The sequence below is a fragment of the Salmo salar genome, chromosome 15 (genome assembly GCF_965601325.2).
Source record: "Salmo salar chromosome 15, fSalSal1, whole genome shotgun sequence".
NCBI lineage: Eukaryota > Metazoa > Chordata > Actinopteri > Salmoniformes > Salmonidae > Salmo > Salmo salar.
In genome coordinates this window covers 52159307-52165583 of record NC_138305.1, presented here as the reverse complement: position 1 = coordinate 52165583, position 6277 = coordinate 52159307, and positions in this window count along the sequence as shown.

Sequence of the window (6277 nt, the reverse complement as noted above, 5' to 3'; positions counted from 1 at the left end):
AGTACAGCTGTCCCTGATTGAGAGCCATACCAGGCCAAAACAAAGAAATACAAAACATAGAAAATAGAACATAGAATGCCCACCCCAACTCACGCCCTGACCAAACCAAAATAGAGACATAAAAAGGAACTCTAAGGTCAGGGCGTGACAGTACCCCCCACCCCCACCCCCCCAAAGGGGTGGACTCCGGCCGCAAAACCTAAACCTATAGGGGATGGTCCGGGTGGGCATCTATCCGCTGTGGCGGCTCAGGGGCGGGACGCAGACCCCGCTCCACCCCTGGCTCACCCCACTTTGGTGGCGCCTCTAGAGCGGGGTCCCTCACTGCTGACCCCGGACTGGAGGGCGACTCTGGGAGCTCTGGACTGGCAGGCGACTCTCGCAGCGCCGGACTGGCGGGTGACTCTGGCAGCGCCGGACAGGCGGGTGACTCTGGCAGCGCCGGACAGGCGGGTGACTCTGGCAGCGCCGGACAGGCGGGTGACTCTGGCGCAGGACACACCAGGCTGGGGAGACATGCAGAAGGCCTGGCTCTGGGAGCAGGCACAGGACTCACCAGGCTGGGGAGACTTGCAGGAGGCGTGGCTCTGGGAGCAGGCACAGGACTCACCAGGCTGGGGAGACTTGCAGGAGGCCTGGCTCTGGGAGCAGGCACCGGATACACTGGGCCGTGGAGGCGCACTGGCGGTCTTGAGCGCAGGACTGGCACCACCCGCACTGGCTGGGTGCCCGCTTCCCCCCTGCAAATGTGGGACGCTGGCACCAAGCACACCAGCCTGTGGATGCTCGGCCTCGACACCGTGCGCATCACCCCATAGCACGGGGCCTGACCAGTCAAATGCTCGCCACGGTAAGCACGGGGAGTTGGCTCAGGCCGCACTGTGTTCTCCAGGCGAACTGGGGAAACTGTGCGTGGAGCGGGCGCAGGACTCACCGGGCTGTGGAGGCGCACTGGAAGTCTGGAGCACCAAGCTGGCACAAGACGTGCAGGGCTGGAGAGGCGCACAGGAGGCCTGGTGCGTGGAGCTGGCACAGTCTTCACCAGACAGCTAGCACGCACCTCAGGACAAGTATGGAGAGCTGACTCAGGTGACATCAATTCGAGGACACGCTCCGTAGGGCGAATGTCGTGCCTCATGCACCAACACAGCAGCTCTCTCATAGCTCTCTCCTCCAATCTCCCAATCAACTCCTTCACTGTCTCTGCTTCGCTCCCTTCACTCACCTCCAATTTCACCCCGACTGGCTCTGGTTCCATCCTCGGCTCCGCCGACCGTCCCATGTGCCCCCCCCCCCCCAAATATTGGGGGCACATATTGGGGCTGCCTCTCCTGGCCACGCTGCTTGGTCCTTTGGTGGTGGGTAGTTCTGTCACGACCGTCGGATGAAGTAGACCAAGGTGCAGCGTGGTGAGCGTACATTTTTCTCTTTATTGAATGTCGCCAGCAAAACCAATAAACAATACAAAACGACCGTGAAGCTTACAGGGCAAAGTGCCACAAACAAAGTTAACTACCCACAAGGACAGGCTACCTAAGTATGGCTCCCAATCCGCGACAACGAAGTACAGCTGTCCCTGATTGAGAGCCATACCAGGCCAAAACAAAGAAATACAAAACATAGAAAATAGAACATAGAATGCCCACCCCAACTCACGCCCTGACCAAACCAAAATAGAGACATAAAAAGGAACTCTAAGGTCAGGGCGTGACAGTACCCCCCACCCCCACCCCCCCAAAGGGGTGGACTCCGGCCGCAAAACCTAAACCTATAGGGGATGGTCCGGGTGGGCATCTATCCGCTGTGGCGGCTCAGGGGCGGGACGCAGACCCCGCTCCACCCCTGGCTCACCCCACTTTGGTGGCGCCTCTAGAGCGGGGTCCCTCACTGCTGACCCCGGACTGGAGGGCGACTCTGGGAGCTCTGGACTGGCAGGCGACTCTCGCAGCGCCGGACTGGCGGGTGACTCTGGCAGCGCCGGACAGGCGGGTGACTCTGGCAGCGCCGGACAGGCGGGTGACTCTGGCAGCGCCGGACAGGCGGGTGACTCTGGCGCAGGACACACCAGGCTGGGGAGACATGCAGAAGGCCTGGCTCTGGGAGCAGGCACAGGACTCACCAGGCTGGGGAGACTTGCAGGAGGCGTGGCTCTGGGAGCAGGCACAGGACTCACCAGGCTGGGGAGACTTGCAGGAGGCCTGGCTCTGGGAGCAGGCACCGGATACACTGGGCCGTGGAGGCGCACTGGCGGTCTTGAGCGCAGGACTGGCACCACCCGCACTGGCTGGGTGCCCGCTTCCCCCCTGCAAATGTGGGACGCTGGCACCAAGCACACCGGCCTGTGGATGCTCGGCCTCGACACCGTGCGCATCACCCCATAGCACGGGGCCTGACCAGTCAAATGCTCGCCACGGTAAGCACGGGGAGTTGGCTCAGGCCGCACTGTGTTCTCCAGGCGAACTGGGGAAACTGTGCGTGGAGCGGGCGCAGGACTCACCGGGCTGTGGAGGCGCACTGGAAGTCTGGAGCACCAAGCTGGCACAAGACGTGCAGGGCTGGAGAGGCGCACAGGAGGCCTGGTGCGTGGAGCTGGCACAGTCTTCACCAGACAGCTAGCACGCACCTCAGGACAAGTATGGAGAGCTGACTCAGGTGACATCAATTCGAGGACACGCTCCGTAGGGCGAATGTCGTGCCTCATGCACCAACACAGCAGCTCTCTCATAGCTCTCTCCTCCAATCTCCCAATCAACTCCTTCACTGTCTCTGCTTCGCTCCCTTCACTCACCTCCAATTTCACCCCGACTGGCTCTGGTTCCATCCTCGGCTCCGCCGACCGTCCCATGTGCCCCCCCCCCCCCAAATATTGGGGGCACATATTGGGGCTGCCTCTCCTGGCCACGCTGCTTGGTCCTTTGGTGGTGGGTAGTTCTGTCACGACCGTCGGATGAAGTAGACCAAGGTGCAGCGTGGTGAGCGTACATTTTTCTCTTTATTGAATGTCGCCAGCAAAACCAATAAACAATACAAAACGACCGTGAAGCTTACAGGGCAAAGTGCCACAAACAAAGTTAACTACCCACAAGGACAGGCTACCTAAGTATGGCTCCCAATCCGCGACAACGAAGTACAGCTGTCCCTGATTGAGAGCCATACCAGGCCAAAACAAAGAAATACAAAACATAGAAAATAGAACATAGAATGCCCACCCCAACTCACGCCCTGACCAAACCAAAATAGAGACATAAAAAGGAACTCTAAGGTCAGGGCGTGACAGTACCCCCCACCCCCACCCCCCCAAAGGGGTGGACTCCGGCCGCAAAACCTAAACCTATAGGGGATGGTCCGGGTGGGCATCTATCCGCTGTGGCGGCTCAGGGGCGGGACGCAGACCCCGCTCCACCCCTGGCTCACCCCACTTTGGTGGCGCCTCTAGAGCGGGGTCCCTCACTGCTGACCCCGGACTGGAGGGCGACTCTGGGAGCTCTGGACTGGCAGGCGACTCTCGCAGCGCCGGACTGGCGGGTGACTCTGGCAGCGCCGGACAGGCGGGTGACTCTGGCAGCGCCGGACAGGCGGGTGACTCTGGCAGCGCCGGACAGGCGGGTGACTCTGGCGCAGGACACACCAGGCTGGGGAGACATGCAGAAGGCCTGGCTCTGGGAGCAGGCACAGGACTCACCAGGCTGGGGAGACTTGCAGGAGGCGTGGCTCTGGGAGCAGGCACAGGACTCACCAGGCTGGGGAGACTTGCAGGAGGCCTGGCTCTGGGAGCAGGCACCGGATACACTGGGCCGTGGAGGCGCACTGGCGGTCTTGAGCGCAGGACTGGCACCACCCGCACTGGCTGGGTGCCCGCTTCCCCCCTGCAAATGTGGGACGCTGGCACCAAGCACACCGGCCTGTGGATGCTCGGCCTCGACACCGTGCGCATCACCCCATAGCACGGGGCCTGACCAGTCAAATGCTCGCCACGGTAAGCACGGGGAGTTGGCTCAGGCCGCACTGTGTTCTCCAGGCGAACTGGGGAAACTGTGCGTGGAGCGGGCGCAGGACTCACCGGGCTGTGGAGGCGCACTGGAAGTCTGGAGCACCAAGCTGGCACAAGACGTGCAGGGCTGGAGAGGCGCACAGGAGGCCTGGTGCGTGGAGCTGGCACAGTCTTCACCAGACAGCTAGCACGCACCTCAGGACAAGTATGGAGAGCTGACTCAGGTGACATCAATTCGAGGACACGCTCCGTAGGGCGAATGTCGTGCCTCATGCACCAACACAGCAGCTCTCTCATAGCTCTCTCCTCCAATCTCCCAATCAACTCCTTCACTGTCTCTGCTTCGCTCCCTTCACTCACCTCCAATTTCACCCCGACTGGCTCTGGTTCCATCCTCGGCTCCGCCGACCGTCCCATGTGCCCCCCCCCCCCCCAAATATTGGGGGCACATATTGGGGCTGCCTCTCCTGGCCACGCTGCTTGGTCCTTTGGTGGTGGGTAGTTCTGTCACGACCGTCGGATGAAGTAGACCAAGGTGCAGCGTGGTGAGCGTACATTTTTCTCTTTATTGAATGTCGCCAGCAAAACCAATAAACAATACAAAACGACCGTGAAGCTTACAGGGCAAAGTGCCACAAACAAAGTTAACTACCCACAAGGACAGGCTACCTAAGTATGGCTCCCAATCCGCGACAACGAAGTACAGCTGTCCCTGATTGAGAGCCATACCAGGCCAAAACAAAGAAATACAAAACATAGAAAATAGAACATAGAATGCCCACCCCAACTCACGCCCTGACCAAACCAAAATAGAGACATAAAAAGGAACTCTAAGGTCAGGGCGTGACAGTACCCCCCACCCCCACCCCCCCAAAGGGGTGGACTCCGGCCGCAAAACCTAAACCTATAGGGGATGGTCCGGGTGGGCATCTATCCGCTGTGGCGGCTCAGGGGCGGGACGCAGACCCCGCTCCACCCCTGGCTCACCCCACTTTGGTGGCGCCTCTAGAGCGGGGTCCCTCACTGCCGACCCCGGACTGGAGGGCGACTCTGGGAGCTCTGGACTGGCAGGCGACTCTCGCAGCGCCGGACTGGCGGGTGACTCTGGCAGCGCCGGACAGGCGGGTGACTCTGGCAGCGCCGGACCGGCGGGTGACTCTGGCAGCGCCGGACAGGCGGGTGACTCTGGCAGCGCCGGACAGGCGGGTGACTCTGGCGCAGGACACACCAGGCTGGGGAGACATGCAGAAGGCCTGGCTCTGGGAGCAGGCACAGGACTCACCAGGCTGGGGAGACTTGCAGGAGGCGTGGCTCTGGGAGCAGGCACAGGACTCACCAGGCTGGGGAGACTTGCAGGAGGCCTGGCTCTGGGAGCAGGCACCGGATACACTGGGCCGTGGAGGCGCACTGGCAGTCTTGAGCGCAGGACTGGCACCACCCGCACTGGCTGGGTGCCCGCTTCCCCCCTGCAAATGTGGGACGCTGGCACCAAGCACACCGGCCTGTGGATGCTCGGCCTCGACACCGTGCGCATCACCCCATAGCACGGGGCCTGACCAGTCAAATGCTCGCCACGGTAAGCACGGGGAGTTGGCTCAGGCCGCACTGTGTTCTCCAGGCGAACTGGGGAAACTGTGCGTGGAGCGGGCGCAGGACTCACCGGGCTGTGGAGGCGCACTGGAAGTCTGGAGCACCAAGCTGGCACAAGACGTGCAGGGCTGGAGAGGCGCACAGGAGGCCTGGTGCGTGGAGCTGGCACAGTCTTCACCAGACAGCTAGCACGCACCTCAGGACAAGTATGGAGAGCTGACTCAGGTGACATCAATTCGAGGACACGCTCCGTAGGGCGAATGTCGTGCCTCATGCACCAACACAGCAGCTCTCTCATAGCTCTCTCCTCCAATCTCCCAATCAACTCCTTCACTGTCTCTGCTTCGCTCCCTTCACTCACCTCCAATTTCACCCCGACTGGCTCTGGTTCCATCCTCGGCTCCGCCGACCGTCCCATGTGCCCCCCCCCCCAAATATTGGGGGCACATATTGGGGCTGCCTCTCCTGGCCACGCTGCTTGGTCCTTTGGTGGTGGGTAGTTCTGTCACGACCGTCGGATGAAGTAGACCAAGGTGCAGCGTGGTGAGCGTACATTTTTCTCTTTATTGAATGTCGCCAGCAAAACCAATAAACAATACAAAACGACCGTGAAGCTTACAGGGCAAAGTGCCACAAACAAAGTTAACTACCCACAAGGACAGGCTACCTAAGTATGGCTCCCAATCAGCGACAACG